This window comes from Centroberyx affinis, unplaced genomic scaffold (genome assembly GCF_046629955.1).
Source record: "Centroberyx affinis isolate AG114_WGS23_722 - 3 ecotype Tasmania unplaced genomic scaffold, CSIRO-AGI_Caff_v1 ptg000637l_1, whole genome shotgun sequence".
NCBI lineage: Eukaryota > Metazoa > Chordata > Actinopteri > Beryciformes > Berycidae > Centroberyx > Centroberyx affinis.
The window spans coordinates 55,508-78,652 of NW_027279263.1; positions in this window are offsets into that span (position 1 = coordinate 55,508).

Sequence of the window (23,145 nt, forward strand, 5' to 3'; positions counted from 1 at the left end):
CGGTTCAGATGTTTGGAACATGTTGTTGGCACCCAGAAGGGTGTGGGTTAATTCCCGTACGAAAGTCGCCTCTGATGAAAGTGCCTTTATAAATGACTGTACTTAACTTGATTAGCCGTTCCAGTTCCCAAAAATGTTTCAGTTGATACACCCACGCACTGACTTCTGTTTTACGACAAGTTGCAGTAATTTGATTGTTTTGAGCCTCTGTAGCGTAGTGAGATTGAATTGGGTCTCACTTGGCTTTGCTCGAGCGGTGGCCGGCGCAGGACTGACACAACGCACAAGCTGCCCCAGCTGTGCAAGGAGTGCGCAGCATGAGTCAGCACTGGACATTTATCTCTCTTTACTACACACACACACACACACACACACACACACACACACACACACACACACACACACACACACACACACCAGAGTGACCCAGTGTTTTCTTCAGAGTCCGAGGATCGACAACTGCTGCTTCCTGGGGCTTTGCTATGCGAGGGTGTTTCTCTGAGGTCCTTCTCTTTTCATCCTTGTCACCAGTTGACTATCTAAGGGTCAGAGATTTTGCCTTGCTATTTGAAGACAAGAGAGTGAGACTCCATGTGTGTATGGCTGTTGGAAGTTGTGCTGTGTGTGATTTGTGTGTGTGGGCCAAATGGCCTGTGGCTCCAGCCCTCCGTGTTCCTTGAGGAGGGAATAGGCCTTCCTTTGTGGGTGACATAATGACATACCTCGAGTGATTCTTGGAGGGTCTTGTTGCTCTCACTCCATTCCCTTGGTCTGTGCAGCAAAGCGAAACCTTCCAAAACCAGTTTTTCCTTTTGCTGAATGGGGTTTTGCAGGAGGCTGTGCCCTCAAAAGACATCCAAGCATCTCTGAGCACCAAGGTCAGTGCCCGTAAATAACAATCTGGCACCTGCTGGCCTGGGCTACAGAGCAAAGCAAATCCTTTTTGTATGCTTAAATTGTTTTCCTTTTTGGCACCCACCTCTCCACACCTCTCTAGAATGTTGTACTTGGTTTATTTCATGTGTGTTATTAATTGTAAAAGTTGAATATTTCTCCAGTGGTAAATCTTAACTTTGCATGTCAGTCACTGCAAATTTACTGGGTTTGTGCTCCAGTTCTTTATTTTCCACCAGAAATTCAGGTAAATAAAGTGAGTCTAAGCCTCTGTAATTTGCATTATTTATAAGCTTGGATATTGTCACTGCAAATTAAACATGGCAAACAAACAGAATGCAACATTCATATCTTTATTGAAGTAGATTCCTTGTGGGAATTAATGATGAATGATATCATTTTATCAACCTGTAATGGATGCAATTGCTCTGCCTCACTCACTTTGATACTGCTTTTATTGCACGCTACATTTCACTGCTTTACAAGTTTCCATCCAATCTGTGGTTGTTACAGTTTCACTTATTTCAGTACATGCTTTGCCTGTCATTACTCAACTGCAATTCAATAGTAAATTAGCCACAAAAGCAGTCGGTTTTGTTGTTTGCTCAAGGAAATGGTCCCTCTTAAAATCTGAATGCAGCGAGTCGAGTGTATTGAAGTGCTCCGGATGGGGTGGCATTGGGGTCTAATGGCACGAGTAAGTGGGGTCACAGCGTGCAAATGGTCCCAAGTGAGCGTCCGTCAACAACAACATCCCCCGCTCTCCGATACTTAGTCCCCGGCTTGATCGCTCGATCATAAAGACCTCAAACGATCCAATTAGCTTTCATGAGTGCCTTTGTTGTGGACACAAGTGGAATGGGAAGTGAATTAATTTCGAGAGGGATCGGTCCCTCTTTAGAAGCGAAAGAAAAGGCTTCAGAGAACATCTGGCCGGTGATGGATGGATGGAGCAAGTTTTTGGAGTGCGTTAACAAGACCGAGTGTTTTCAGTTACACTGCAAAAGCCCTCATACTCATCTCATTGTTCCCATCTGGCCCTAATCTGTGGAGTGGGACCGAGGGTTGCCTAGTGTGGAACTGTGTGTGTGTGTGTTTGGAGGTGTTGTGTGCAGTGTTCCTCTCTGTCCAAGACTAAAATGTTGCACTACGTTTGCATAAAGTGCAGAGGTACCCACGAAATGTTTCACTTTTCATGGAATGCTCTTGTAGCTTTCCTGGCACAGTAACAACGTTTCTGGTGTGTCCTGAGGCTCAGGTGTGCCCCTCTCCCAACCCTGGAAATACGGAGAGCAGGCATTCGTCTCTAGAGCCTGGCCAAAAGGAAGTAGCTTATCACACCCTTCTCAGTAAGTCAATGCAAGAAAGTCCTCCAGACCGGTGGAACAGATTACAGCTGCACCAAGCAGGCGAGTGCTGTTGGATGTTGAGTCCCCAAGCAATGTCCGTTTGCACCAACTTTTGCACGAACAGGACTAGCGAGGCTTAGGACTAGCCACTCATTGCCAATTTATTTTTTCCTTTGTGTCATTGCTCTCCCTGACACGGCAAGTTTTTTCAGTACAAAGGATGTAATGTTGCAGTGAAATTTGAACAATACTCTAATCAGAGATTCAAAAATGTGGCATTGCTTTTGTGGGTTTGCCTACCCAATTATTTGTCAAATAATCCTGTGTGGCGAGAAAAGAATGTCACTCTGGTTATCACCTGAGAAATTGGGTGAATCGCTGAATATGCTAAATCAGGTGTGGCTAGCAATTCGGTGGATGCTGTCTCTGCTATTGTAGTTTGTAAATAACACAAGGTTGTCAATAGAACATTGAACATTGTTTGTTGGCCAAAAATCCCAATGATAACCAACACTTTTTCTCAGATAAATGTAGATAAATGAAGGCTGCTGCTGACAGATAGAATGCTTTTGTTTTTACCTCATGAACCTCATTTTTAGTTAACATCAGGAGTTGATGAATCAACCGGGCCACGTGAAAATTGGAAAGATGGGGGATGTGGCTTCGCAGTTCCCCTCCAAATCTTGGGGAACTTGATAGTGTTGTTTGCTTTGCCATCTCTTGATGCTGAGTGCTAATAACATGCCGTGACTGAGTGCCCAAAGCAGCCTATGCCAGTAAATGGCATTGCTTAGTGGAATCATGTTGCGGCGCTGGGCCAGAGTGTAAGCACGAGGGCATGTTGTTCGGAGCACAATATCAAAATGCATAATGAGCCTTTGTGGTTTTCTATGGCTCTCAGGAAATGGAAATGAGTCTTACTGTGCCACACACTATGCAATACCCCCTCATATTTTGTGATATTGGGCTGTCGTCACGCAGTGATAAAGAACTGCCAGCAGATGGCAATGTTACAGCAGAGGGACCCTTTGTGTCCCTATAGAGTTCACCAGTGACAGCCTTTGTAGCTCTCATGCCCACTACTGATAGCCCGCTCTATTGTGATTTTGCAGGTGGCCGCCCTCTCTGTTTCCTCTGTATCCCCTTCTGAATGTATTTGTTCCCTCATCATGAGGTTTATTTGTCGTTGCTGAGCTTGAAAGCTGAGCCTCTGGCATCCTGTTCCTCTGATGAAACATCTTGGGCTCCATCTGTAGAGAGCCCATGTCCTCTCCATCAGCGTGATTGAGCGTTGTTGTTTTATCCTGTTGTGTGTTCCTGGACGCCAGTTCAAACTTCGTTTGCAGCAGCGGGCCCTCGGCACATCATCTGGCCTCCACATTTTTCACGCAGCCGGTCTCAAAGCCACAGAACCTACAACGGCTCTGACTCTGGCTCGGCGTCGGCGCATGCGTCTAGTTCTGTCTGTTCTGCCCTGGCCCTGACCTCAGATCAGTCCCAGGGTGGGATTGCAGCAGGAGTGCGGGGGAGTGGTGCTAACGAGAGGGGTGCAGCAGCACTTGGCCTCCTCGTGACGCCTAATTAGAGGGGAGAGCAGGTAGGAGGTGGGTGTGTGTGTGTGTGTGTGTGTGTGTGTGTGTGTGTGTTTGTGCGTGTGTGTGTCTGAAACAGTACTAGAGAGGATCGTCAGGAGACAGATAAGAGCCAGGTCAGTCATTGTGTAGGGAAGAAGAGAGGTATGAAAAAAGAGAGATGGTGTAAAGGGGGTTGAAAGGAAGAGGGGGGTAATAGTGACAAAAAGATAGAGTAAGGCAGAGAGAGAGAGGAATAGGATAGGAGAAAGCATGTGAGAAATGCTTTTCATGAAGATGATTATTCTTGAGCCCTTTGGTAATGGAGTCAAGTTAGAGGATTGAAGAGGGGAAAAACAGAGTAATTGTTTTGGAAAAATGAGGTCACAGGTATTCAAAGAATTGATGTGTCAATATGGAAAGTAATGAGACTTACAGGTAGAAGCAAAGACCAGCGCCAGATGTGGCAAATAAAACAAAATATAATTGAATAGCGTATAAACTCTTTTTCACTCACCGGGGTTAAATGAAATCACCAATGCAGCTGCAAATACAGAAAGAGCAGAAACAACCTGCAGTAAAATATAGCGAAACTATCACAGACTTGGAAAGACAAAGGTGGAGGGAGAGTGAGTGCCACGTTAGAGCAAGCAGAGGATACAAAGGAAGAGTGGAATATTAATGGAGTGATATTGATGTGGATTTAAGTGAAAGCAAGGGGAGAAGGGGACACACACACAGACACAGGGTTGTCTGTGGAAATGGAAAAAAGAGGAATATTGATGGAGTGAGAGGGGAAGAGTTGCATGAAGCATGCACATAGAGTAAAGGCCAAGCAGAAGAAGACGCCACCAACGTAAAGCAGAGATGAAAAAGATCAAGCGAAACTGAAATGTTCACATGTAGTTGGGGCATCAACATGGAGGTGCAGTAATCCAGAGAAAAGAATACTGACCGACATGGAAAACAAATACGGGACTCGTTGACTATCTTCTTTGACCCTTCTCTCTTGGGATAGGAAGAATTAACAGAGGAGGCTGCGTATGAGGGATGTGAGTGAGTGTGAGAGAGGTTAGGTATAAGGGGGAAAAAGTAAGGATGGATAGCTAAATCCCCTGAAAAGCAGATTGACTGAGCGAGAGCAGGGAGAGGGTCTGGTCCCTGACAGGGTCTCCACGCCTGGCTGCGGTGAATGTTTGCGAGGCTAATGATGCTTCCTGTGGTTCTCACATCTGCTTCCCCCCATGGCCACATGTGCTTTGGGTAAACGCTGCACCGCCTCGACCAAACACTAGAGACCCTGCTACAAATGACCTGCTATTATGCACACTCCCACAGAAGCGTATTCATAAGCACGCAATCATGCACGCTCGCACAAACACGCACCACAGTACGTGTGTGTGTGTGTGTGTGTGTGTGTGCGTGCTTCAGTGTCCTGTATGTAGGCTGCTTCTCTAAACACACTCTTAAACATAACTTTGACTAAAGTGCGTGTGAGTGTGTGTCTGTGTCTTGTGACTGCTGTGTGTGTGACCATTGGAGCCAAGGGTTCATCTGCCTTCCCATTCCCAGGCAGCTCACAGGGATTACCTAGGCCATGGTGCCCTCTCTGAAATGCACACGCACTCACACTCACACGCACACACACACACACACACACACACACACACACACACACACTAGGGTGAGCAATGACACAGTACAGATGTAGCGGCCGCTGAACAGACTTACTGGCCCCTGTAAAGAGACCTAGGTCTCCCCTCAGAGGAAGCCCCTGCCTGGGAAATTTGTGTGGTCTTGTGTGTGTGTGTGTGTGTGTGTGTGTGTGTGTGTGTGTGTGTTATGTAAATGTATGTATAAGGAAAGCATCTGTGTGTATAAAGTATATCTTTATAAGTATGTTTATTTATGTATTATTTGCAGTGTGAACTGTATGGAGTTTGTGTGTATGTGTGTGTGTGTGTGTGTGTGTGTGTGTGTGTAGGGTGAGGGGGCGGTGTGGGGGGTGGGATGGGGGGGCAGGTAGCAGGTCGTGGGAAATGCAGCCAGCTTTATGCAGCTTGTACATATCCAGTCATCTGGAGGTCTGTAACAGTGCAGGCATTTCAACTTAACAAATGTGTATATCTGAGAGTTGTTGGAGTTAAAGTTGAATGTGCATCACTGAGTTTATGTAAACAGTTGTACAGTACATGTATTGTTGCCCACTTGGTTGAGCTAAATCTAGCTTTTTCAACCAAAAAGATGCTGTAATTGCTTTTCTGAGTGGTAACATCTTGACTCAAAGTGAGATCTAACATTGCTGAAGTGACACATACTTGCAGTGGACCAGAGGCAGGTCTGAACTAAAAGTGAACTTGACCATGAACTGTAAATGAACTGATTTTTTTTTAAATATGTGTTTTTAAAAGATGCCTGCTTTACAGTCCCATCGTTTGTGTGTTTTAGAGTGATTGATGTTTGACCTTTGAAAATAATTACCTCTATGACAAAAATGCACCCACAGATGACTGTTTTTTTTAGGTCACTGGCTTGCTGACAGCCTTTGTCTCTGTTTGGTGTTGCGTTTAAAATGCCACTGTGGAATTCTGTCCCAGCATACCTCCAAGCGGTGACATCATCCACATTGGCGTCTCACTCTGATCTTTGTGGGGGTTGTGTATCATATACAACACACATGCATACTCAGATGCAGCCAGCTTGTTTGAATCTGTCGTCCTTATGTCCCTGCCCCAGCGAATCCTATCATCACCCCCCGCCTCTCCTCCTGTCTCCCTGTTGACAGGTATGCTGCTTGAAAAGTATTTGGCAACCATGACCTGGAAAACTGTACATTTGACATTGAGCATGTCACTCACCCTTCATTTTCCCCCTCCTCTTTCACTCCAGTTGGGACATAATGCTCTCTTAACCCTTTGATGCACAAGCTATGCAAACCCCTTCTAATGCACAACATGGGTCAAAAATGACCCGTATTCATTTCCTATGTTATTTCATGCATGGCTGAGTGTTTCTTTGCTATATCTTTTGAAATCAATTTATTTCATCATTTAATATTCCAAGTATTCATTAAATATCTTGTTTTTGATTACCACAAATCATTATTTTCATTTTTCCTTTCTTACTTTATGAACAAAGATAGTTTTTGTATGACTACATCAAGTTTACACACATGGGTCAAAAATGACCCGTATTCATTTCCTATGTTATTTCATGCATGCCTGAGTGTTTCTTTGCTATATCTTTTGAAATCAATTTATTTCATCATTTAATAATCAAAGTAGTCATTAAATATCTTGTTTTTGATTACCACAAATCATTATTTTCATTTTTCCTTTATTACTTAATGAACAAAAATAGTTTTTGTATGACTACATCAAGTTTACATACATGGGTCATTTGACCCATGTATGCAAGTGTGATTTAAAAAAAACCCATAAAGACATACTATAATAATAATTTTGTTAAAATAATTATTTTAGCAGTGATTTGGACCAAACAATAATACATTTAATATTTGAAATATGTATATTTGTCACTTTGTCACACATAACATTCAGATATCACTAACCGATAACACTGATATTGAACTGTAGTGTAACTGTAGTGAACTGTAGTGAACTGTGGTGAATGTGACCAAATGTATGCCTCACAAATGTCACAAATGACAACTACATGTGTGTGCTACTTGCACACAGGTCTGGTGCACTGGGAACCCCAGCTGACTTTTCTGTCTTTGGCAGCTGGGCAGATCTTGCACCTCTTCCTCTTCACTTGGCCCTCCTGTCTGATGTCCACCTGTGGCTGGGTGGTGGCTGTGTTTTGTTTTTTTATCCCACATCTTCCCATTGCCTCTGTAATATGCTTTTGGAGGTGGAGTGTGCCCTCCATGTGCCTCTTCATATGTGGCATGACAAGCTCTTTGCCCAGCTCCTTGATGAAGAGCCGCCGTGCACTGGTCACACCACCCATGTAATCAGGGTGTTGTGCAGTGAAGTTGGTGTAGGCATTGAGGGTGGCAACATCCAGCACATTGTGCCAGAGCACCATGAGCCACCAATGGGAAGATGTGGGATAAACAAACAAAACGCAGCCACCACGCAGCCACAGGTGGACATCAGACAGGAGGGCCAAGTGAAGAGGAAGAGGTGCAAGATCTGCCTAGCTGCCAGTGCACCAGGCCTGTGTGCAAGGAGCACAAACATGTAGTTGTCATTCGTGACATTTGTGAGGCATGTAAGCACTGAGATGGCAATTTTGTGCTTCACTACAGTACATTTTTGACCCATGTATGTAAACTTGATGGAGTCATACAAAAACTTTGTTCATAAAGTAATAAAGGAAAAATGAAAATAATGATTTGTGGTAATCAAAAACAAGATATTTAATGACTACTTTGATTATTAAATGATGAAATAAATTGATTTCAAAAGATATAGCAAAGAAACACTCAGCCATGCATGAAATAACATAGGAAATGAATACGGGTCATTTTTGACCCATGTGTGTAAATTTAATGTAGTCATACAAAAACTATTTTTGTTCATAAAGTAAGAAAGGAAACATGAAAATAATGATTTGTGGTAATCAAAAACAAGATATTCAATGAATACTTTGATTATTAAATGATGAAATAAATTGATTTCAAAAGATATAGCAAAGAAACACTCAGCCATGCATGAAATAACATAGGAAATGAATACGGGTCATTTTTGACCCATGTTGTGCATTAGAAGGGTAGTGATACAAAAATGATTTTTATTCAAAAACTAAGAAAGGAAAAATTAAAATAAGGATTTGTGATGATTAAAAACAAGTTAATTGAGGAATACCTGGAGTACTGAATGATGAAATTAATTTATTGCAAAGATATAGACAATTAAAACTCAGCCGGGTCACTTTTGACCCATGTTGTGCATCAAAGGGTTAAATAAGGCCTTTTGTTTTATCCCTATGGTTTCTTCTCACATCTCAACATGACTTGCTTCCATAGCTGGAATAGTTGGGATTGTGGTAACCAGGTGGCCTGTGAGGCCATCTAGATGATATGATAGATATTGGAGTGAGCTCGATATCAAGGATCCCCAGATCAAAACATGTAGCCTGTGCTCTAGGATCGCAGATCATCTGAGCTCAATGTTGAGAGACAGATGGACTGACAGACGGACAGAGAGTCAGACAGTGAACTTGCAGAGGTACTTAATCAGCAAACTGCATGGCAGTCACAGGTGAAACCAACTAGTGTATGTCATGCCCCGTGTCTGCATTACCTATTGCAATTACTGACAGGGTCTATCAGCACACTCTGCATCTTGATATGGGAGTGGCCTGAGAAATGACATCTGTCAAAGCATGTCACAGAGTTCAAAGGCTTGTGTAAATGAATAAAGAAATAAATCTACACTCAACTGAAAGGAAAATAAAGGAAATTCACAAATTCGCAGTGATCATAGGTTTCTTATTTGAAATGGTTAGAAAGGTGCTTGCACTTAGAGAATAGCATTGCATCCCTCCCAGGTTCTGGAAACTGCGTGTTTATTTTCAGCCTTCTACTCTAGTCATCATCTGATAAATCACGCCATTTCTGGACTGAAGCCTTGTAAATGTGGCACTGCTGTAGCTGTTGAGCCTTGTTTGAATTTACTTTTATTTCATATGACTCAGCCAGTATCTACAATAATACAATCATGTTTGACTGTCACAGCGAAACCTAACACAAATAAGCGGTTTAATATTTAGTGGCACTCAGTAGGAGCCCTGAGGCACACCTCAGCAAGGTGAGTTGTAGTGAAATCAGGAACAGGCTTGGGAATGTAGAATGAGTTTCTGCATGAAACTGAATTGGTTTTGATTGTGCCAAATAAGGTCCAGGACTGTGCTTTATTCTTTTCACTTCGTCCTTGCTTCAATACTGAACTCTTTCCCTATTTCTTTGTCTGTTCCACCCTAACTTGAATTTCCTAGCATTAATTTGGTCAAAAATGAAAATACAGCAAAGGTAAATATTCTACTCAGGGTAAACATTTTTACCCAGAGTGGAAAATTTCTAGTCATTGTTACCCCTGACCCCGAGAAAATACCCGTCACTTATGGGCTTCTCTCTTACCGTAGGCACCTCTCATCTGATAAACCTGTTAACATTCCAAGGCATTGGAGGGGAATTTGTTTCATTTCGTCTGTCGTACTCGATATCTCAGACAATGCTGATCGGATTTTGATGAAACTTGGGGAAATTATGCATCTTACTACTTCTTTGTGGTATTTCTTCCAAAATTACACTGTCCAAGGAGGGGTGCTATCTCACTCGTTTGTTCGTTTGTTTGTCCATGTGTCATGCACGAACCCTCAGACAACACTGATCATGTTTGGATGACACTTGGGCAGGGGGGTTGGGGGTTCCTAGAATTGCAGGTCAAACCAAAATGACATATTTATGACTGTTTGTCCCGGGGGGTCTGCATCATTCATGCGGGACGACATGTTTACTGTTGCCTTGTTTTTTTCATGCGGGAGGAATGAGGGAGAGGGTCACAGACTTTTGATTGACACAGAGAGCGAAACAGACATTTTCACTGACAAAATGGCATGCTGAGCTAGGTATGTGCTCAGTGTGTGTGTGTGTGTGTGTGAGTAAAACGAACGAGCAGGAGACATTAGTGTGTGTGTCTCTCTGAGCAAGAGAGTGAGAGGGTGCATAAGCATGTGAGAGTGAACAACAGAGTAAGCTGGTGAAAGAGCTGTGTGTTAGTGCGAGAGAAGTGCGTAACCTGACATTGATTGGCAGGAGGGCGAAGCAGGAATGTGCCTGGCTGCAGCGCTCTGTGGGACAGGTACAAACCACTCTATCATCGCATGGGAAAGTAATCGTTACGGGCAAATCATTACATGATCAGAGAGAGCAGAGTCCATGCCAAATATGTGCAGCCTTCAAGAAGGGGAGGGAGGGGGAAATCAACAAAAGCAAGTCAGTGATAAAGACAGGATCACAAATGGAGAGACAGAAGGGATAATACAGACAAAAAACAATATTTGGACTGGATTAGTTCAACAGGAGGAGGTGGGGTAATGTGGTCATTAGGCTGGGCACACACTAGGATCATCAGTCCAATTTAATATAAAAGATCAGTGAACTCTGTCGGTACGTGTGTGATACAATGAGTTTTGGAAATATGAATTTTAAACTCTCTAGTGTGTCCCCAGTCTTACCGGAACTGATTTTAATCCTGTCCAAGTCTGCCATGCCAGTAACTTCCAGTAATGATTCTGGCCTGCAGATATTTGCCCTGTGAAAATTATGTCCGGTAAAACTACTCCAGTTCAAACAGATATCTCTGAATTTTGTTATGATTCTGTTGGCATTTTAATGAGGGACAAGTCAGGATTTATGAGACAGATGAGAAAATGTTTGTCTTTGTCCTCAGCCCAACTTCAGCCCCTACGCCTTCTGAGACATGAAGCAGTCCTACGCTAATTATAAGACAGCAAAAAATCTATTTGATAAGAAGAAAAAGATTAAAGGTGCTTGTCATAAGGGCAGTGATTTCTGAGGAAGTGTGAAGCAAGGCCGCCTAGACACTCCCATCTCCACAATGTTGAGGCAGATTACAGACTTTTTTTAATAACCTGTGTCAATTGGTCATGGTCGTAACAGATGTCCTGTGGTAATAGCTCCATATCAGACATTGTCCTGAAAACTAATTTTGTTCAAATAGGGCAGGAAGAACAAAAAGCTTAAAATCGGTTATACACAAATTAAACTATTACTTTTTTAAGATAATGATTCTGTGAATGCCTTGCATTTCAGGTGGACATTTCTCTCCATTTGTGGCATGTCTTTGAATTGGCCCTTCACCTAATCTAGTTGTTCTCTTTGGTTTACAGTATGCTAATGTTCTGTAGACCCAACATTTTGACAAGGCGTAAAACTGTGGAACAAAACAAAGCTTGTCCAGCTGAGGTATTCAGTTATTGTTTGCATGTAACACCAGCTGTTAAGTAATTGGAGCTGCTGCACGCAGGTGTGGCAGGGAGACACTCTGCCTTGAGGTGCAGTGGAGGATGTGGGTTCATGTTCAAAAATGTGTGCCAAAACTGTCTCGTCTGTCTCTATCCTTTTTCTTATCTGTGCAACCATGTGTGTCTGTAATGCAACCTTGGGAGATTCATGCACCAACACGCCACTATCCTTTGGCTCGCTCTGGGAAAGTAAGTGTGAGAGTGTGAGTTTACATGTCTATTTACCTGTCTATTTCATTGTCTCTCTATCTCTCCATCCATTTGCCATATGTTGTTTTTATGTCTGCATATGTTTGTTGTTATTAAGGTCCAGTGGACAGTGCGCAGATACATTTACAACATGAATCCCCATTTCATTTCCTCCCGTTAGTCTCTTTACACCTTTCACTGCAGCTCTCTGTGTAAGTATAGCGCTCTAGGCGCCGCTCCATAGCGCATGACATCTCAATGAGGCCTTGCATGCCCACTGGCTAGCTCACCAAACTCCTGCTGAGCCCTGCTCATGGGTCTGGGGGTTCATCCATGGCCTCTCCCTTTTCCTGGCTCTAACCCACTTCAGCTCCCAGGCTTCCTGCTCCTCACAGGTCATACTCTGAGAGGCCAGCAGTGGCCAGGTTAGTCTGTATGTGTGTGTGAGAGAGAGTGGGAGTGAGTGAGTGAGTGTGTGTGAGAGAGTTAGTCTACAGTTTATAGTGTGTATATGCCATAGATGTGTGTGCACGCCCTGGAGGGACTACCCGTTAGGTTGCCTCTTCCTCTGCAATGCCGTGCAGAGTGAAGGTGTGGACTCTGCATGCAGCTAGAGCAGGGCCACTGAGGGCAAGACAATTTCCTCCACCACAGAGAGAGAAAATGACAGAGAAATAGAAATATGGTACAGTAGTTTGCCCAGAGGTAAGCACATTCTCATGTCAAGGTTGTTTTTTGTTCCAGACAGAATCCTAAGAAGTACGGGGAAATTGGTATACAGTGTTATTTTACACCTGGCCCTCAATCTAGTGTGTGTGTGTGTGTGTGTGTGCACATGTGTGCAAGGATTTGTGAATTTCTGTGCGCTTCAAAAAACATTTGTTTTACAACACATTTTCAGTACATTAATGCATCTCTTTAGGACTGTCCCCCATACCTTGCATTGAACTAGTTATTTAAAAAAGTTTCCAACCATTCAGATCAATTTAGATGGGCATTTTCCTGCTTTGATGTGCTGAAGCTGGGGTAAAGGATAGATTGTTTTTCTTTCCGCTGCACTAATCCATGTAGTTGTAGGGGCTTGGCCAGTTAGTCCACCAGATTTAACAGTGCAAGTGAACCCCCTAATCACACACACACACACACACACACACACACACACACACACACACACACACACACACACACACACACACACACACACTGGACAGAATAACTGCTCTGTAGGTAGGACTTCCTGTCTGTGACAGTCAATCAGTATCCGACATGTCAAAGGCCAAAGGTCAGACTATTGGATCCTGCTCTGCAGACCTAGGGCTCTTATATAAGAGGCCAGTTTGGCTCCCGGACCCTTGCTGAACTTGCACGCCCCAGTTATCTGGATGACGCAAGTGAAGCTGGGCAGATCCGCCACTTGTGTCTCATTAATATCAGGCACACCCAGCTGTTGTCATACTGCTGCTGTTTGCATGGCCTTTTGTGCTTACATCCTCTCCTGCTCCATCAGTGACACTAGGTAAACGGCTCAGCTGCAGCGCTATTCATCGTTTCCATGGGATGGGCCCCATCCGTGCGTTTCCAATCTGTTAGGCTTACAGTAGTCATACAACAGCACTTATACTATGTTGTACTCTTGAAATAATGACAGGTTCCCCAGAGTAATAACAAAGGAAAGCTTTGTTATGTAATTACATTATAAATTCAAAAATGTAACCAGAACCAGAGTATATCATGGCTTGTGGCGCCATAGTCACACAATTTGTCAATTGGATGAGCTCTTGATCCAAGAGAGTGTGACAGCTAAATGTGAGTTTTAAATGAATTTTGAAGCTGTAAATGGTTTGTCTATACCTATATTGTATATAGACTTGGACTAGAATGGGCCTGTGCTTTGATTTAGAATGAGATCTGAATGTTTGAATGCAAAATACCCCTCGAAACCTAATTCTAATCTAATCTCGAAAACTAATTTTGAAATATACTCAAAGCACGGGTCAAGCTTTGGAAAATTTGGATTTACCTCTACCTATCTCCAATGAATGTTGGGTTGTGTTTGATCCTGCTGCAGCCCACATACAGTAGATCCCATGGTGACTCGGGACAGTCTCACTAATTACAGTAACAAAAGGGCAGAAAGGGGGAAAAGGCATGGAAAGACATTCCCCTTCCATCATAGCTATGGATGGCGACTCTGCAGTCGCTCACCACACACCCCACCTGTCCAGCACAAGCCTTTGCCTCTCTGTCCTTTCGGTGACCCATAATTCCCTTCTTCCTGCCCACCTCACTCTTAAAGATTAACGGAGCGCTCACTACCTGTCCACCTGCTAGAGGCATCACATTTACGGGCACCAGGGTCATCTCAGGGGTCCAGTTGGTTTTCTAATCCTTGGGAAGAGAAATGGAGGGCCTAGCCAAGGGCAGGCTGTTCAATTTCCAAGGGGATCTGGTATTGGAACTGCCACTGTTCAGCTCATGAGACCACCTGTATCAATATCAGAATTTGTAGCGCCAAATGCAACTTATTTTGGATGGCTATCAGGTTTTCTTGGCTTTACTAAGATGTTATATTGCGTTGGTTTTGCCTTGATTATGACTTGGACTTTTTCGAAGTAAGAAAACCAAACAAAAAAAACACAAAACGGCTGGCACCAGTGTAGCTTTTTGCTCTAATTTTCAATTAAACCATGAATTTGAATATGTGGTATCGAAGGTTATTTTCACAGAGGTCATGCCCCTGCTCCAAAGCCCACAGGAGTGTTTGGTAGAGGCACCAGATTGCTAAAGCTGTGCTTTAAGCTTACATTGGCTTAGTCTCCTCCTGACTTGAGATATACCCTCAGGATCTCTCAGTGTCACCTGGATAACCGTGGCCAATGGAACAGAAATCCACAGAATGTGAAGCCATCTCTGTTACACATGCCAACAACAATGGAAGGCTCCTTGGACCACATTTTGAAGGTTTTGGTTGCAGAAGCAATTTTGGAGCTATCAGATTGAAACTCAAGATGCCAGAGCAGGTCAATTCTGTCAGGAATTCCTAAGAGGGGTGTGCGCCATTGAAAGCCACTTTCTTAATGTTAGAAAAAAAAGGAAAGCCTTTCATAGTCAAAGAACCCATATCTCTATCACAATGGAGTAGAAGATGCCACTCTTACGTTTTTCGGTCTCAAATGTCCAGTACCATCTGTCTTCAGTATTTAAAGAACAATATCTTTAGTGCAGAAGCTGAGGATGTTCTTCAGAAAACTACTGAGGTTTTTAGGTGGCCTCAAGGTCTTTGATAAGAAGTCTCCTATTATATTTCCATAAGTAGATGAGTTATTAAGATGGGGTGTAATACTATTCCATTCAATACATAGATATCAAGGGCCACTGTTATCTTTTATAGGGTTAAAGCAATTTCAGAAAAATAGTACGTATCTCTGTCGTAAACTCAAGTCATAAACTCCAAATTAAATCTCTCTGAGTTGGATTTCCACTCTCTGGTAGCTCCATCCCCCCAAGTAAATGTACAATGATACTGGACTATTCATTTCAAAAGATTTTCCACTTCTGACACTGTGGATAAGTAACACAGGCTAAACTAAATGTTTTATGTGATATCCTCCTTCCTCTCTGTGTGTTACCACAGTAAATCGAACATGATATATTTCACCAAAACTCACACATTCCTGCAGGATGGGGGGTGCGCAGTATTCAGATGCACCGCAGATGCAACCTGTCCTCTTGACAATAAACCTTGATTCGGTGCCTCGACTTGTGTAGATCTTAGCGCCGTTGAGAGACAGCTTCCAACCGCTTGGCACGGCAACCCGCCCACTTGGCTGCTCTTGGGTTTCATGCCACCAGGGGTTTGCTCCTCACTCTGATGAAAGAATAACTCCTCTTACAGAAACCAATGACACAGCCAACAAGTTTGGAGAGACGGAAAAAAAAGATCCCTCAGCTCACAGAGGTGAAACTTACCTTCCTTAGCCAGCTAACCTGTCAAGTTGGTCCTATTTAGAGTGGAATTGCAGTCACCCTATGGGGATGGCATGCAGTAGTGCTGTAGTGCTGTTCTGTCTGTGCTATAGTCCAAAAGAAAGGCTTCAGTAATGCCTTGCTATATATTCAATAGCAACATAGAGTAGTAATTACACAGGCTGGAGAGTTTATATTAAATCTTATGTCAGGAGACGGTTTCTATCATTCCAAACATTTTGTGCTTATGTCAGGATATCAACTCAAAATCAAACCTACTAAGCTTAATGCCTGAACAGCAGGCATTAAGGCAGCTCCAATGGGCGCTGCAGTACAGTACCGTGGGCTACGCCCAAAGCCAGACATTGTCTCTCTCAAGTGTCAGAAGCAGGTGTTGAAGAGCCTGTCAGGTCAGTTAGCACCAGACTTGGGATAGGACGGGTGCAGAGGAGGAATTGGATGGGCAGGCAGAGCACCTATGAACCTCTGGCCTAGTGTCTTAATCTCTCTGTACTTCCTGTAGTTTGATACACGTCAGTCTCTTCATTAATCCTCATTCTTTTCAATTTCAGCAGCCTGCCAATTTTTTGTAGAATAGATTAGATGAAATTTGAATGATTCCCATGGGGAAGCAGAGAGAAGCATATATAGATATGAACTGAAACAAAATTGGAGTATTGAAGATAATACAGCAAGCAGTTACAACAAGAGCATGAATTGAGAATACTATAACAGATAAAGATAAAGCATTTTGCTGACGGATTTTTATGTTAGAAACAGATGTGCATTATTAGCTGTTCACATTATCAGGTGTACAGATGGATATGAATTTCATTAACCAAACAATGCGTTACAGTCTTTTATCTGTTGATCGCTGTCTGAAAATGTCTTTTTGTAGCAGGAGTGGCGTTTTGTCAGTATGCTGCTGTGTTGGCCTTGTGGGAGTTTGACGTGCTGGTTTTTGAAAGGGGAAGGACAGGGAGAGGGAGGCGTATAATGATTCTCCGGTGGGCTCGTAGCTGTGCCCAGCGGTGCCCAACCCAGCTCCCTGCTGAGATGACCCCGGGCACACACTCCAGCTGTGCAAACACAAGCGCATTGCTGAGCACACACTCACGTTCAAGCTGAGCCAAATCCAATTATTTGCCTTGCCTTGAGCTTCTTTTTTTTTTTTTTCATTTCGTTTCAGTAGCGTGTATTCAGCCACCTTCCTCAGTACATACAAGCTGCACCGCCCAGCTGAATAAGGCGGACAAACCCACCACTGTGGGCTCTTTCTCTCGTGTGAACATTCCCCCGCTTGTCAGCTTAATTTCTCACCCTTTCACTCGTTTTTCTTCCCAACACTTCGGCGTGACAGTGGGTATCCATTTTGTTTGAGGGAGAAACACCAAAGTCAACAGGGAGGGGATGCGAGGCACTCGAACGCTGGCCAGTCAACACAGACAGCGGGCAAAAAATGTTATTGTCAGGAGGGTCCAGCCCATATGAACATAAGCAACCAGCCAGTTATGTTACCTCCTGTGACCTCTGGTGCTTCAGGTCATGCTACGCTTAAGTTTCCAACCTGTAACCCTGTAACTTTTCATTGCAACTTCCCCTCAAGCTTGAATGTGCTGCCAGGCAATACAACCGTCTGATACAGCACAGACTTCCACTCTGAAAGGCTCACACACTCCACTTACAAGCTCACAAGCTCAACCCCACTCAACTGATAAAGTCATTATAGGGAAGTTCAATTGTGTGCCACTTATGTACGCTGCAGTCTCACTATGCATAGCTGCTGTTCATTTGATATTTAGCAGGTCGGCTCTGTTTACCAGTGTCTGCGGATAAAAAGGCTGCTGCCCACCTCTTTCCCGGGAACAAAGGCAGTGGAGGGAGAAAGGTACTGACTATCACACTGCCATCAAGTTGACAGGGCAGAGAGACTACTGCTCAGGCCTCAGACATGGGCTGACATCTTAATGGCCGCAACCTTGGTTCTCGCTGTAACTTTCTGTCTCTGTCCTCTCTCTTTCTCTCTCTCTCTCTTTCTTAACTGTCAAAGTGGAGAATGTTACCGCAAGTATCTGATTCCAACCGCTGAGACACACTCAGATACACACACACACGCGTTATTAAATGCCCCTCCGCCCCCCCCTCCTCACACACACACACACACACACACAACCCGTCGATTCCTTAAAGCTGCATAAGTAAGATGTATACTATAGACACTATTAAGCTAGAAAGCCACACATTTAGCATGCAGAGTAAAATATACACCCAGACACAAATCACACTTTGCAGTAACTCTAGATTCAAGGCCGAACACTTAAAATTAGTCAAACACACAGACACACACACTGACTTAAGTTGTGTACACAGCAGCACAGCACACATTTCACCACAGTGCACATACTTCAATAGTGCTGACTAATTCTCCCCACATTATTGGAAACTGTCACTCTGAGTGCACCACAATTGGAACAAGTTAAATGTTATCTTAACTGACGATAGTGTGTTTGCTGAGTAATTTCCACAACAGTTTGGGGGGAGACCAAGGCAATTACACCCTGACTTAGCGTCTTTCCATTTCTGATGAACTTTGTGTGTCCTCACAATATATTTACCATACCAGACAGCAGGAGTCGGAGATGAGAAGCGCAGAGAGCCAGCGGCTACTTTTGGCTCTCCAGTTGCTTTGGAGCTAAATGTTTTTCCTGAGATAACAGACCGCTTGTCAGCTCGGCCCACAGGGAGCCCTATACTAACAAAAACAAACATACACTGTCTCTCACCGCCACTGTGTGTCCTATATAGGGGAATGACCCGCCATGCTACAAATACAATGGGCAAACACGAGCTCTGGAATTAGCGCACATGCATGCAGACACACATGCACACACACGCATAAACTTTGAGGAAAGTCCACACAAACCCTAACAAAAAGGACTATAGAAAACTTTTGATACAGTTTAAAAATGACCACAGCAAAACTGGTCCCTATATATTATAATGTTACTGTCGGAGATAAAAATAACATAAGGTATGATAAGGTCACTATAAACTCACTATTGTGTACCACAGACACACTACAAGTCACTATAGACATAGTGATTCTTCATTAGAGAATAGATACACAGAGAGTAAACACTGGATCATTTACGAGCAATCTCACACACACTCACACAAAGTTATACAAACAGGAGCCCCACAGCTCATGAAGAAGTGGACTGAGCGGACTGTGTACTCGCACACATGGTGTCAGATAAATCTCCCACGGCGTGTTTAAGAGTTCAAATGGCGCCTCCGATCTGTCTCTTTAATACAAAGGGAATGTGGAGGGCGAAATGTGCCAAGCTCCCCTCCACCATGCACCACCCCCCTCCCCCCACCCCTGCTCTCCCTCTCATTCAAACGCCACTTTGGCTGTGGCCCAGATGTCAGGGGCGTCATTCATCAAACCGCTCCCTCTCGCCGGTAATTACAGAAGTATGACAAGGATGTTTGAATAATTTTTCACGATGCGCTATCATTGTCGCAAGTCTCGGCAATCATCCTCCATTATAGGCGTCAACTACCGAGGCTTGAGACACTCTTCTGTGGATCTATCATTTTGAAAAGCAATTTTGTTATAGCGTTATCTATCTAAGGTATTTTTAATGGCAGAATTGGCATTGCTGAGAAACTTTTTTCTTCTCTTTTAGTTTGAGAAGTAACTTTCCTCTTGGCCATTAGAGTTGTTGTCTGTCAATCTCCTGATGTAATTGCACCCTCTGGAATCTGTGCATATTGACAAGACAATGGACAGACAACATTAAGTTGTCAGATTACACTGACCTTGGTATCATAGACTGGTGGGGAATACATTGTTGTCTCTGATCTTTTGTGTGTCTGGGATATTTTCCCTGGGGTGATTGACATATTCAGATGCCCTAAGACAAATCGCTGGGTTTCCCCGCCTGTCTTTTGGAGCGATGATGCTGTTGTGGTTAGTTAGGCTGCTGGAGAATGCAGAGTCAAGTGGGGATGTCTGGGAACGTCTGCCAGACGGAGGCTGGAGCCTGATAAAAAGTGAATTGAGTTATTGTTAGCATTTGTGGTTTTTTATCAGTAGTTATCAGTAGGGCAGTCAAAATGTAATAATAATGATCATGACTGTACAACCATTTTAACCTGCTCATCTTAAGTTATATTGCAATCAAATCACCCATCAGGTTCTAAGCTACAGGTTTCACATTTGAAGCTCCCCAGTTCCCCAGTTTACTGTGGATAATATTCAGAATCAGGGGGATTGAAAAGAACTTAATGTCTAAAGGGCACTCATGCAGACTATCAAGACAACTGGGGTCACTGGAGGGATAGCTGGGTGTTTTCCGCATAACAACGGAACGACACATTATGTTTGTGGGTAATATGACCGAGGAAGAGCATCTGTAAGGGGAATAAGATGGGGGCCTAAAACAGAGCCTTGTGGGACCCCGCAGGCTGCATGTTGGAAAGAGGAGGGAGTATTAGAGAGAAAAACACCAACCCATCTTTTTTAGAATAGTAGATTCAGATCAATTGTATCAAATGCTGCACTGAGAACTTAAAAAACTAAAATTGCACAGTCACATGCATCTGTTGTCAAAAGATCTTCTAAAACCAGACTGGAATTTTTAAAAACATTTATTCAGATTCAAAAGACATTAGTTGAGAGAATATGACTTTCTCAACAACCTGAGCTAAAAAAAAAGTTTTACCCATCTCTTACTGTAGACGGGGAATCCTTTTGCTTCTTGGAGGGATGGCAAGCAGGTTAGTTTTCTGGTGAAAGAGAGGGATGAAGGCAGCTGATAAAGCTCTGTTCTGGGCCTCTTCCAGACCCGCACAAGGATGAGTGAAAACCTATGAATAGGTTTAGATTTAGATTTATCTCTGCCTGTCTCTCTTCACACCATCTCTCTTTATTTATTAGGTCCATATCTAAAATGCATATCATGTGTCTGTAAAGCAAAAAGGAATGAGGGAAGCCAACATTCCGGTTTAAATCAATGCAATACACTTCATTTTTGGTGTAGCAGCCAAAATGCCATGGTCATAGATATGCATTCGTAGAAAATCAGTTTCTGTTTAATCAATAGTCTGGTTCTGAGACAAGAGATCATGTAGGCTTTTACAAGCTTGATCACTACAAACAGATGCTGTTTCATTGCTCTAACCAAATTGTCAAAGGAAATCCTCAAACAGAGCAATAAAGGGACAACTTGGTTTCCATCATATCCAAGCACGCTTCGGAGCTTACGCTAAATCTGTGACATCCATCTTAATCAATTAAAAGGACACACAGATGACTGCAACTCCTGAGGGGAGAGAGACGTGACCACTGTCGTGCACACGTTGTACAGAGAAAGCATTTGAATGCAAGTCTAAGTAACAGGCAGAGAACTTAATTTAGTGGTAAAATTGCCAAATTCTTTCCACTTTGTGCCCAACGTGCAGCTGGCCTCCAAAGACGCAGAACAAAATTGAAGAATGGAGTGTGGATTATGATGCGGAGGGCTGGATAGTTAGAGATAATGCCACACTACAGTCGGGGCAACATTTCATTATCCGCCTCCCTGCCAACTAGATGAGATCAGGACTCGAGAATGCCGCAGAATATGGAAATTAAGATTGTTCGATGGTCAGGCAACTCCGCAAATGAGAGGCTTAATTTGGGAGCAGGAATGCAACAGCGATTCCGCAGCAACCGCAGACGGCGCTCTGGAGAGAGGCACGACTTTCATGGCGCATGTTGCTGTCGGCGAAAACAGTTTAGGAAACTCCGCGGAACAAATTTGTTGGCCCTCACTGTGGAATGAGAATGAGGGTCTTCGTAGATTGCCATCTCTTCTCTCTCCCTTTCTGTTTGACTAGTAAGAAAGTCCTTAGCAGTACCTTGCTGTACGCCACCAAGGTTTAATTTGGTTGGCCTTCAGGGATGTGTGGTTTTAATTCAAGCTAACAGCTTGCCAGGTTTGTTCCTTGTCTCTTTCAAAGAAAACAGCGATTACTGGATAGGTCTTCTGGGAGGTCTGGCATGTACTGTTTGCATGAGTTTCGTGGAGGGCTCCATGTTAGGGGCATTGCCAATTCTTCAGAGGGTACAACAGGCTGGTACACTGAGTAAATAGCTGAAAAAGAAGAGAATGTGCAAAGAACAGATCTGATTGTACCACTTGATTGCTGGCAAGGCAAAGAACAGCCAGCGCCTGCGAGTTACCAAAGCACTCAAACCCAGACTGTGTTGACTGCACCGCAGGTCAATGTTAAGAAAAAATGTCACTGAATAAACATGTTTTTTTGGCTTATTGGCTATGGGATCAGATTTTCTGCATTACTTTTTCATATTTTTATACACTATACCTATCAATCACGCTGTGGAAATTCCCAAATTATTATCTCCAAGTCTCCAGGCTTGTATATCAGCACAGTCACATCCAGTGTGTGTGTGAACTTAATGCATGTACACACACACGCACACACACACACACACACACACACCATTGACAGAACGACCTCAGTCATGTGCTAAGCCTGTGCTTACTTTCCTAAGACAATCAATTGAAAAAATAACTTGCTGTGGCTGCGTATGGGTTTTGTGAGTGCAGCTCACACAAAGAGTGCTGGTTTGATTAGATTAGATTTCATTTGCACACATATTGAGAAACTTACATGGAATAGAGGGAGTAAAATAAAGGACACAAGATAAGAGTGTGCAGGCAAAAACTTGGAGAATGAATGAGATTATACAACATAAATTACATAACACAATACCTTGTCAACAATTTCAGAACAGCAGTAAATTCTTTAATGAGAATAGGATGGAAGGTGCACAAGTAATCATGTATACATTATGCTGGCAATCGTTTTATACAAGATAATATAACAGTTCTAATAATAACACTATAATAACACTAATGAAAACCTTCCAGGTTAATATGAGTTTGTCTGTCAAGGGAGCTGGCAAAGTTATCTCAAACCAGTACGTGGTATCTCACTGAATTATACTTAGACATTACTTGTTAATGTTACAATTAGACATTATAGTCAGTTATCAGTTTTTAATATAATGCAAAATCGATATGTAGTGATATGCTGCAATATGCTTCTCAAATGAAAGAAAGCAATGCTGTGAGTAATCAGTGACT